A 12,744-nucleotide genomic window follows, 5' to 3' on the forward strand; every position below is an offset into this window, starting at 1 on the left:
CCCCCCCCCCCTTTCCTTCCCCTCTTCCTCCTCTTTTCCCCCTTCTCCTATTCCAACTAGGAAAGAAGGGAGTCCTACTCCCGGTGGGAGTCCTACTCCCGGTGGGAGTAGGACTCCCCCCTTGGCACGCCCTCCTTGGCCGGCCGCCTCCTCCTCCCTGGCTCCTTTATATACGGGGGCGGGGGGCACCCCATAGACACACAAGTTGATCTACGGATCATTCCTTAGCCGTGTGCGGTGCCCCCCTCCACCATATTCCACCTCGGTCATATCGTTGCGGAGTTTAGGCGAAGCCCTGCGCTGGTAGAGCATCATCATCGTCACCATGTCGTCGTGCTGACGGAACTCATCCCCGAAGCTTTGCTGGATCGGAGCCCAGGGATCGTCATCGAGCTGAACGTGTGCTGAACTCGGAGGTGCCGTACGTTCGGTACTTGGATCGGTCGGATCGTGAAGACGTACGACTACATCAACCGCATTGTCATAACGCTTCTGCTTACGGTCTTCGAGGGTACGTGGACAACACTCTCTCCTCTTGTTGCTATGCCATCACCATGATCTTGCGTGTACGTAGGAATTTTTTTGAAATTACTATGTTCCCCGACAGTGGCATCCGAGCTTAGGTTTTATGCGTTGATGTTATATGCACGAGTAGAACACAAGTGAGTTGTGGGCGATACAAGTCATACTGCTTACCAGCATGCCATACTTTGGTTTAGCGGTATTGTGAGATGAAGCGGCCCGGACCGACATTACGCGTACGCTTACGCGAGACTGGTTTCACCATTACGAGCACTCGTGCTTAAAGGTGGCTGGCGGGTGTCTGTCTCTCTCACTTTAGCTGAATCGAGTGTGGCTACGCCCGGTCCTTGCGAAGGTTAAAACAACACTAACTTGACGAACTATCGTTGTGGTTTTGATGCGTAGGTAAGAACGGTTCTTGCTAAGCCCGTAACAGCCACGTAAAATTTGCAACAACAAAGTAGAGGACGTCTAACTTGTTTTTGCAGGGCATGTTGTGATGTGATATGGTCAAGACGTGATGCTATATTTTATTGTATGAGATGATCATGTTTTGTAACCGAAGTTATCGGCAACTGGCAGGAGCCATATGGTTGTCGCTTTATTGTATGAAATGCAAACGCCCTGTAATTGCTTTACTTTATCACTAAGCGGTAGCGATAGTCGTAGAAGCAATAGATGGCGTAACGACAACGATGCTACGATGGAGATCAAGGTGTCACGCCGGTGACGATGGTGATCACGACGGTGCTTCGAAGATGGAGATCACAAGCACAAGATGATGATGGCCATATCATATCACTTATATTGATTGCATGTGATGTTTATCCTTTATGCATCTTATTTTGCTTTGATTAACGGTAGCATTTTAAGATGATCGCTCACTAATAATCAAGAAGTGGTCTCCTTGAGTATGCACCATTGCGAAAGTTCTTCGTGCTGAGACACCACGTGATGATCGGGTGTGACAGGCTCTACGTTCAAACACAATGGGTGCAAAACAGTTGCACACGCGGAATACTCAGGTTAAACTTGACGAGCCTAGCATATACAGATATGGCCTCGGAACACGGAGACCGAAAGGTCGAGCATGAATCATATAGTAGATATGATCAACATATTGATGTTCACCGTTGAAACTACTCCATCTCACGTGACGATCGGGCATGGTGTAGTTGATATGGATCACGTAATCACTTAGAGGATTAGAGGGATGTCTATCTAAGTGGGAGTTCTTAAGTAATATGATTAATTGAACTTAAATTTATCATGAACTTAGTCCTGGTAGTATTTTGCAAATTATGTTGTAGATCAATAGCTTGCGTTGTTGCTTTCATATGTTTATTTTGATATGTTCCTAGAGAAAATTGTGTTGAAAGATGTTAGTAGCAATGATGCGGATTGGATCCGTAATCTGAGGTTTATCCTCATTGCTGCACAGAAGAATTATGTCCTTAATGCACCACTAGGTGACAGACCTATTGCAGGAGCAAACGCAGATGTTATGAGCGTTTGGCTAGCTCAATATGATGACTATTTGATAGTTTAGTGCACCATGCTTAACGGCTTAGAATCGGGACTTCAAAGATGTTTTGAACGTCATGGACCATATGAGATGTTCCAGGAATTGAAGTTAATATTTCAAGCAAATACCCGAGTTGAGAGATATGAAGTCTCCAACAAGTTCTATAGCTAAAAGATGGAGGAGAATCGCTCAACTAGTAAGCATGTGCTCAGATTGTCTGGGTACTTCAATCACTTGAATCAAGTGGGAGTTAATCTTCCAGATAAGATAGTGATTGACAGAATTCTCTAGTCACCATCACTAAGTTACTAGAACTTCGTGATGAACTATAGTATGCAAGGGATGACGAAAACAATTCCCGAGCTCTTCGTGATGTTGAAATCGACGAAGGTAGAAATCAAGAAAGAGCATCAAGTGTTGATGATTGACAAGACCACTAGTTTCAAGAAAAGGGCAAAGGGAAAGAAAGGGAACTTCAAGTAGAATGACAAGCATGTTGTCACTCCCACGAAGAAGCCCAAAGCTGAACCAAAGCCTGAAACTGAGTGCTTACATTACAAAGGAAATGGTCACTGGAAGCGGAAATGCCCTGAATATTTGGTGGATAAGAAGGATGGCAAAGTGAACAAGGGTATATTTGATATACAGGTTATTGATGTGTGCCTTACTAGTGTTTATAGTAGCTCCTGAGTATTTGATACTTGTTCGGTTGCTAAGATTAGTAACTCGAAACAGGAGTTACAGAATAAACAGAGACTAGTTGAAGGGGAAGTGACGATGAGTGTTGGAAGTAGTTCCAAGATTGATATGATCATCATCGCACACTCCCTATACTTTCGGGATTAGTGTTAAACCTAAATAAATGTTATTTGGCATTTGCGTTGAGCATGAACATGATTTGATCGTGTTTATTGCGATACGGTTATTCATTTAAAGTTAGAGAATAATTGTTATTCTGTTTACATGAATAAGACCTTCGATGGTTATACACCCAATGAAAATAGTTTGTTGGATCTCGATCATAGTGATACACATATTCATAATATTGATGCCAAAAGATGCAAAGTTAATAATGATAGTGCAACTTATTTGTGGCACTGCCATTTGGGTCATATCGGTGTAAAGCGCATGAAGAAACTCCATAAAGATGGATTTTCGGAATCACTTGGTTATGAATCATTTGATGCTTGCGAACCGTGCCTTTTGGGCAAGATGACTAAAACTCCGTTCTCCGGAACAATGGAACAAGCTACTGACTTATTGGAAATAATACATACCGATGTATGCGATCCAATGAGTGTTGATGCTCGTGGCAAGTATCATTATTTTCTGACCTTCACAAGATGATTTGAGCAGATATGGGTATATCTACTTGATGAAACATAAGTCTGAAATAGTTGAAAGGTTCAAAGAATTTCAGAGTGAAGTGGAAAAATCATCGTAACAAGAAAATAAAGTTTCTGCGATCTGATCGCGGAGACGAATATTTGAGTTACGAGTTTGGTCTTCAATTAAAACAATGTGGAATAGTTTCACAGCTCACGCCACCTGGAACACCACAACGTTATGGTGTGTCCGAACGTCGTAACCGCACTTTATTGGATATGGTGCAATCTATGATGTCTCTTACTAATTTACCATTATCGTTTTGGGGTTATGCATTAGAGACAGCTGCATTCACGTTAAAAGGGCACCATCTAAATCCGTTGAGACGACATCGTATGAACTATGGTTTAGAAGTAAACCTAAGTTGTCGTTTCTTAAAGTTTGGAGTTGCGATGCTTATATGAAAAAGCTTTTCAACCTGATAAGCTCGAACCCAAATCGAAGAAGTGCGTCTTCATAGAATACCCAAAGGAAACTGTTGGGTACTTCTTCTATCACAAATCCAAAGGCAAAACATTCGTTGCTAAGAATGGATCCTTTCTAGAGAAGGAGTTTCTCTCGAAAGAAGTGAGTGGGAGGAAAGTAGAACTTGATGAGGTAACTGTACCTGCTCCCTCATTTGAAAGTAGTTCATCACAGAAATCTGTTCCTATGACTACTACACCAATTAGTGAGGAAGTTAATGATGATGATCACGAAACTTCAGATTAAGTTACTACAGAATCTCGTAGGTCTTACAGAGTAAGATCCGCACCAGAGTGGTACGGTAATCCTGTTCTGGAAGTTATGTTACTAGACCATGACGAACCTACGAACTATGAAGAAGCGATGGTGAGCCCAGATTCCGCAAAATGGCTTGAGGCCATGAGATTTGAGATAAGATCCGTGTATGAAAACAAAGTATGGACTTTGATTGACTTGCCCAATGATCGGCGAGACATTGAGATTAAATGGATCTTCAAGAGGAAGACGGACGCTGATAGTGTTACTATCTACAAAGCTAGAATTGTCGCAAAAGGTTTTCGACAAGTTCAAGGTGTTGACTACGATGAGAGTTTTTCACTCGTATCTATGCTTAAGTCTGTCTGAATCATGTTAGCAATTGCCGCATTTTATGAAATCTGGCAAATGGATAAACAAAACTGCATTCCTTAATGGTTTTCTTAAAGAAGAGTTGTATATGATGCAACCAGAAGGTTTTGTCAATCCTAAAGTTGCTAACAAATTGTGCAAGCTCCAGCGATCCATCTATGGACTGGTGCAAGCATCTCGGAGTTGGAATATATGCTTTGATGAGTTTATCAAAGCATATGGTTTTATACAGACTTTTGAAGAAGCCTGTATTTACAAGAAAGTGAGTGGGAGCTATGTAGCATTTCTAATATTATATGTGGATGACATATTATTAATTGGAAATGATATGGAAATTCTGGATAGCATGAATGGATACTTGAATAAGAGTTTTTCAAAACAAGACCTCGATGAAGCTGCTTACACATTGAGCATCAAGATCTATATAGATAGATCAAGACGCTTGATAAGATTTTTCAATGAGTACATACCTTGATAAATTTTTGAAATAGTTCAAAATGGAATAGTCAAAGAAGGAGTTCTTGCCTGTGCTACAAGGTGTGAAGTTGAGTAAGACTCAAGACCCGACCATTGCAGAAAATAGAAAGAGAATGAAAAGTCATTCCCTATGCCTCAGTCATAGATTCTATAAAGTATGCTATGCTGTGAACCAGACCTATTGTATACCTTGCTCTGTGTTTAACAAAGGAATACAATTTTGATCTAATAAGTAGACACTACACCACGACACTGCCTCCCTAACAACCAGGTTGGTTGGCAATACAGGTTCCGCCAACAAACAGTTGGTCGGGAAAGACTATTGCCGACCGACCTTGTTTGTTGGGGAAAGTCCAGACGGGAAAACCCTTTCCCGGCCGACATAGATTTCCCGACCGACTTCTTGTTGGTGATGGGGTATCTTTCCCGACCAACAGTCTATTGGGCCTACCCTGGGCCTTTCCCGACCAACAGCCTGTTGGGGCTACCATGGGCCTTTCCCGACCGACTATCGGACCCGGAATTCTTTCCCAACCAACAATCTATTGGGATGCCATGGGCATTTCCCAACCGACAATCTGACAGTGTACTTTCCCGACCAACACTATGTTGGGCCTGGCATTAGCCTTTCTTGACCAATTGTTAGACAAGTTTTTTTTTCATGCCAACCAACATCCATTATTAGCCCTCCCACATGCGGACTTCAAATTACCAATACAATATACATCAAGTTATAGTCCATGTCATCAAAAAATATTGAACCAGATGCAAAGAATAACAACGTATATTTCATTAATTTTCACATATAAATACATCATCTGTTATGGACTAATGACCATCCATGTTTCCTATAAAACTAATGGAACTAATTAAGTAGAGGAAATATTATGGTTCATTGCCTAATAGCAAAAATTCCTCGCTTTATTTTCTAGAATTTATCTTAAGAGGCACATCATCTGCCTTGGCTCCTTGTAGTGGGCAACTACATACACATCCTCACAGCGTTCCACCAAGATCCTTGTGTCGTTCTAGTACTTGACATCAAAGCCTTCCTTCTACATATCATTGGAGAACATCCTCCAGTTTGAAAATCTGCAAGTCAAAACCCCCGGTTAATATTTCCACACGATAACTGGAGAACGTGATATTCTCTCTAAGCTACCTTCATTATCATTTCATACCAAAGCAACTAAAGAGAATTCATTATCACTGATGGGAAAAGGGGCACCTTTAGCTCCCCTCTTGTCTTTCCTATAACTTTGTTTGCTATATCCTGAGATACATGAAAGGAGTAAAGAATCTAGCAGCGAAAGGATAATTCTCTCCAGGACATGGGGGATAACGCTCTTCATGCCATTCCTGTATAAATTAAAGGAGTAAGAAATTAGATGATTAATAATAGGTAGCAGCGGAAGCATTTGCTAAGCAACCAATTTACCCATGGGGATAGGTGGAGCCTTCAATATTTCCAAATCAATGACATGCTCAAAGTCCTGTTTGTAGGCAAGCCACTTGCTATCACAAACAAGACGATTAATAATAGGCAGCAGCGGAAGTGACATATTTGAATGTAACTTTGAAGCCAAGATCTGTTTGTGATCTTTGTCGACCATGCTACTACATTTTTCCAAATCATTCACTTTAAACAACAGAAAACAAAACTTTATGTCAAGCCTGCTATCAAAAGAAAAAAACATGTGTAACCAGTTCATGAAAGTACTTTTTAGAAAACTATAAAACAATAATGAAGCTTAATTAACTGCTGCACATATAGAACTTTACTGCTTCAGGGGCTTCTCTATTTCCATGAAGCAAAGCAGCATAGATTTTTTAAAAGATATTATTAAACTTACCACCTAGTTCAAATCTGCACACTGCAGCATATACAGAGAGAGGGAGGGGAGGGAGAGGCCAAGTGAGAGAGTGAGATCTTACCAATGTCGTTGCCGCCATGGATCACTGGCACCTGGTCACTGAAAGTTAGTTGGGGGAGATGAGTGTAAAACAAGTAAATTTTAATAAGCATCAACCAGAAGAAGTATATCGCTATATAGCTCTGTACATTGACTAGTAACAATCAATGCTGGTCTATCTTCTCCTCTTACTTGGTGATGGTATACCCAATATTTTGGTTATTCTCTTCATCTAAAGATTGTCTCAGATAATGTATATAGTTCATAGCTTGCATGGTTCAATAGAATTATGAAACTTCCCAGAGAACAAATTAGCAGATACATTGCACAAAGTCTAGCCTCTCTAGGTTCTCAAATTTTCAAAACCAGAACAACACTCAAGAGTGTAACCTGTGGTGACAAGCAGTGGTGGAGCTTCAAAGAAATTTCAGAAGGGGGGAGGGCGGCAAAGCTACAAAATGGTATGATCTTGTTTTTGGAATATCAAAGTACGACCACACGTTAGAATTCAGAGCATGTTGAGCATATTGATCTTATCTTCTTACAAAATACTCCCTCCATCCGGAAATACTTGTCGGAAAAATGGATGTATCTAGACGTATTTTAGTTTTAGATACATCCATTTTTCTGACAAGTATTTCCAGACGGAGGCAGTACTTTTCTAACACCAATTACATGTAAAGTCAGTCTAAATGTGTGCCATTTTCCCAAAGTACCATCATAGTTAACATGCATAGTGAATGGCTAAGTTCTGTCATCCAAGTTATAGCATGTGAATTACTTATGAAAATCCACTAAGCAAATATATTTAATTGTCTATAAAAGGCTACATTTAAAATAGGGATTGTAATACCGATTAGCTAGCTCGACATCAACTTAGAACAAATTAACTTGGGCATACATTTTAGAACAGAGTGAAAAAAGTGCCTCGACTGTCATCTAAACAGAAAAATTGGGATGGATATTTATATCTAGTATATAAAGAACAGAACATGACACATTCCTAGATATCTAACATTTATAGAGTTTTAAGTCAGTATGTCTCGTTGCCTGGATATATTATTTTTCACAACCAAACTTTAGCACATGCAGCGAACAGAGCATCATTAAAAATGGAGTATCAACCCTTCACAACATTGATATATACAAAAAGCTATAAATTAGATAGAAAAAAGTAATCTATAACAACGTAACAGTATATATATGCAAAACACGTATAAATTAGATAGAGAAAAAGTAAGCTATAAATTGCTAAACACGTATTTAATCTTGTTTCCAGAAACTGAACTAAATTTTTACAGAACTAACGTTCCAAAATTACAGATAAAAAAAAAGTTGCAGGTGCATACAAGCCTAACAGTAAAACCACTTAACATCTGAACTATTCTGGAAGCTACAGAACTACCGAAGCAAATTTATAGAGAAAATACAACTATAAAATTTATAGAAGCATGACTGTACAAATACAAACTGCTAGATCTTGATTCCAGAAAAACTGAACTAAGTTCTACAGAACACAAAATTACTGAGGTAAAAGTTGTAAGTTAATAATATCCCACATATAAAACCACTTAAGAACTGAACTAATCTGCAAGTTTCACAGAACTAATTTTGCAAAAACATAGAAATACAACAGTAAATATATACAACCGTGAGTGACGCTATGTCTTCCTACCGAAAATCCTTCTGCTAGAATTGGAGCAATGAGACTAATAATTTAACAAACACTTGCAGTGTGTTGCCCTGCAAAAAGAAATAAGCATGAGGCATAGGAACAAGGAAGAGTTGGATGTGGGGAGAGAAAAAGTAAACCATACCTTGTTGTTGGCCGGAAAGAGTAGCAAAGCTCTAGCCTCTAGGCCAATATCATCCTCGTAGAAGTCATTGACGAAGAGGTCTATTTTTGCCCGCTTGCAGAGCCTGTGTATGGTGTATCTCAACCCTCGCCTGATTCAGAGCATGTAAATTGAATATACTCCTATGTTTGCAAGAATTCTACAATGCTTAACTAAAACTCTGAAACATTAGTACGATTATTTGGACATTTTGTGGAACCTGAAACTAGTTCTCAGGGTTGTCCCTCTTCTCAAAGCACAGATACGTGGATTCATTTATATATAAAGAAAGTAATGAATTTTCATAGGATGAATACCATTGCATTGACCTTCAAGTACACATCATAATATGATAGTTCGGCAAAGGTCCAACAATCACAAATTCACAACTCACAAGCCCTAAAGTTCACAAATCAATCATAACCAGCTCATAAAAAATTAGCCAATTAAGATTTCCTACAACACCGAAAGGAATACCTGTAGTATAGATATTATTTTTTTGCAATCATAGCATCAAGCTTGTTCTTCTCAAGTTCTCATCCTCTCATCTCCAGAAATCACACAAGCGGTAGCCAGCTCTTAGACTGCATTTCCGGCTACCCCATTAGCAGTTATTGACATTCTTCTTGAGCTCGAGCTCCCAACCGAGGCGCTGCTTGCTGTGTAGAAGTACTACCACAAGTTATGGCCGATTTTCTTCAGAAAAGAAAAGGGAAAAGCAAACAAATCAACTAACGGTAGCACCGGTTGGGGAGGAGTGGAGAGGGAGAGGAGAGGGAAAAGAACACTCACCCCCGGGGGAGGGGAAGAAGCACCAGAAGTCAACCGCTAGATCCCCCTTCAAACTAACCCGTGAGCGCAGATCGAAGGAGGCCCATGGCATTGGGCCAGCGGTGGCGGCGCCTGGGTGACGAGCGAGGGTGTGCGTGCTCTCTCTCCCAGGTGACCCACGTCTCTCTCACCCCTGGATCTGAGAGGGATGACGACGTCCACCACCGGGCCTTGACGGATGAAGGTGACAGGGCACAAGCTAGGGTTAGAAGTGGTTGGGGGCTCACGGTGGGGGACATGGCAGCAACCTCGCTGCCACGGTGACAACGTACGGGCTGCTATAGCTAGCGGCCGGCGGCGGATGGAGCGTGTGAGAAGATTAGATTTGGGGAATTTGGGAGCGGCCGGCGGCGGAGGGAGCGCGTGAGAGGATTAGGTTTGCGGGATTTGGATATGAGAGCGCTGAATGGAAAAGTGTGAGGGAGGCTTGCCGCTAAATTTTCGGCCCGTGCGCGCATAGACGGGCCGGCCCAATAGGGAACCAACGGTCGGTCGGCATTAATCGCCGACCAACAGTTCAATGGAGATAGAAGCTTTTCCAACTGACAATCCAACGTCAATTATCTACCTATTCCCGACCGACAGTTGATCGTGCTACGTAAATATTACCGACCAACAGTCTGATAAAACCTTTCCCGACCAACGGTCCATTGGCGAAAGTGACTTTTCCCAACACACAGCGGTAGGGAAATCTAGTGCGTGGTGTAGTGAGATCACTGGACATGGGTCAAGAATATCCTTAGTGAGGACTAAGGAGATGTTTCTCGATTATGGAGGTGATAAAAGAGCCCGTCGTTAAAGTTACAACGATGCAAGCTTTTACACCAATCCAGATGACTCTAAGTCTCAATCTGGATACATATTGAAAGTGGGAGCAATTAGCTAGAGTAGCTCCGTGCAGAGCACTATGGACACAGAATATTTGCGAAATACATACGGCTCTGAATATGACAGACCCGTTGACTAAGCTTCTCTCACAAGCAAAACATGATCATACCTTAGTACCCTTTTGGGTGTTAATCACATAGCGATGTGAACTAGATCATTGACTCTAGTAAACCCTTTGGGTGTTGATCACATGATGATGTGAACTATGGGTATTAATCACATGCAGATGTGAATATTGGTGTTAAATCACATAGCGTATGAACTAGATTATTGACTCTAGTGCAAGTGGGAGACTGAAGGAAATATGCCCTAGAGGCAATAATAAAGTTATTATTTATTTCCTTATTTCATGATAAATGTTTATTATTCATGCTAGAATTGTATTAACCGGAAACATGATACATGTGTGAATACATAGACAAACATATAGTCACTAGTATGCCTCTACTTGACTAGCTCATTAATCAAAGATGGTTATGTTTCCTAACCATAGACATGTGTTGTCATTTGATTAATGGGATCACATCATTAGGAGAATGATGTGATTGACATGACCCATTCCGTTAGCCTAGCACTTGATCGTTTAGTATGTTGCTATTGCTTTCTTCATGACTTATACATTTTCCTGTAACTATGAGATTATGCAACTCCCGTTTACCAGAGGAACACTTTGGGTGCTACCAAACGTCACAACGTAACTGGGTGATTATAAAGGAGTACTACAGGTGTCTCCGAAGGTTCATGTTGAGTTGGCGTATTTCGAGATTAGGTTTTGTCACTCCGATTGTCGGAGAGGTATCTCTGGGCCCTCTCGGTAATGCACATCATTATAAGCCTTGCAAGCAATGTGACCAAATGAGTTGGTTACGGGATGATGCATTACGGAACGAGTAAAGAGACTTGCCGGTAACGAGATTGAACTAGGTATTGGATACCGACGATCAAATCTCGGGCAAGTAACATACCGATGACAAAGGGAACAACGTATGTTGTTATGCGGTTTGACCGATAAAGATCTTCGTAGAATATGTAGGAACCAATATGGGCATCCAGGTTCCGCTATTGGTTATTGACCGAGAATAGTTCTAGGTCATGTCTACATAGTTCTCGAACCCGTAGGGTCCGCACGCTTAACGTTACGATGATAGTTTTATTATGAGTTTATAAGTTTTGATGTACCGAAGTTTGTTCGGAGTCCCGGATGTGATCACGGACATAACGAGGAGTCTCGAAATGGTCGAGACATAAAGATCGATATATTGGAAGCCTATATTTGGACATCGGAATCGTTCCGGGTGAAATCGGCATTTTACCGGAGTACCGGGAGGTTACCGGAACCCCCCGGGGGGTTATTGGGCCTACATGGGCCTCGAGGGAGAAGAGGGAAGGAGGCAGGAGGGGGCCGCGTGCCCCTCCCCTTCCTAGTCCGAATAGGACAAGGGAAGGGGGCGCCCCCCCTTTCCTTCCCCTCTTCCTCCTCTTTCCCCCCTTCTCCTATTCCAACTAGGAAAGAAGGGAGTCCTACTCCCGGTGGGAGTAGGACTCCCCCCTTGGCGCGCCCTCCTTGGCCGGCCGCCTCCTCCTCCCTGGCTCCTTTATATACGGGGGCGGGGGGCACCCCATAGACACACAAGTTGATCTACGGATCGTTTCTTAGCCCTGTGCGGTGCCCCCTCCACCATATTCCACCTCGGCCATATCGTCGCGGAGTTTAGGCGAAGCCCTGCGCCGGTAGAGCATCATCATCGTCACCACGCCATCATGCTGACGGTACTCATCCCCGAAGCTTTGCTGGATCGGAGCCCGGGGATCGTCATCGAGCTGAACGTGTGCTGAACTCGAAGGTGCCGTACGTTCGGTACTTGGATCGGTCGGATCGTGAAGACGTACGACTACATCAACCGCGTTGTCATAACACTTCCGCTTACGGTCTACGAGGGTACATGGACAACACTCTCTCCTCTCGTTGCTATGCCATCACCATGATCTTGCGTGTACGTAGGAAATTTTTTGAAATTACTACGTTCCCCAACATTTAGTACCCCATAATACGGTGTCAGAAGACCGAACACTCTCACGAGTGCGGCACCCCGAACTTATAGCATTATATGCATCGGCTCCGAATCATGTCTGGGGCCAATAGTTGGGTTTGCCCGGTTCCCATGTTTTGGTACCTTACATTCCGCTATGTCGGCTAAGGTACCGCTGGGAGAACTACTGCGATTGTGCCCCAGTTGAGCTGGGTTAACACCTCAATAGAGAAAGCTAAAACTGA

At 42.2% G+C, this 12,744-nt stretch overlaps 1 long non-coding RNA gene across 1 annotated transcript; it reads right to left on the reverse strand.

The window, feature by feature from the left end:
- Positions 1 to 5,800: 5,800 nt before the first annotated feature.
- LOC119282111 lies at positions 5,801 to 8,386 on the reverse strand. The gene is made up of 4 exons (XR_005138637.1): positions 6,938 to 8,386; positions 6,441 to 6,641; positions 6,231 to 6,361; positions 5,801 to 6,094 (listed from the first exon to the last, which is right to left on the reverse strand). It is a non-coding gene; the product is annotated as an uncharacterized LOC119282111 (long non-coding RNA).
- Positions 8,387 to 12,744: the final 4,358 nt, after the last annotated feature.

Source organism: Triticum dicoccoides, chromosome 3B, assembly GCF_002162155.2.
Source record: "Triticum dicoccoides isolate Atlit2015 ecotype Zavitan chromosome 3B, WEW_v2.0, whole genome shotgun sequence".
Taxonomy (NCBI): domain Eukaryota; kingdom Viridiplantae; phylum Streptophyta; class Magnoliopsida; order Poales; family Poaceae; genus Triticum; species Triticum dicoccoides.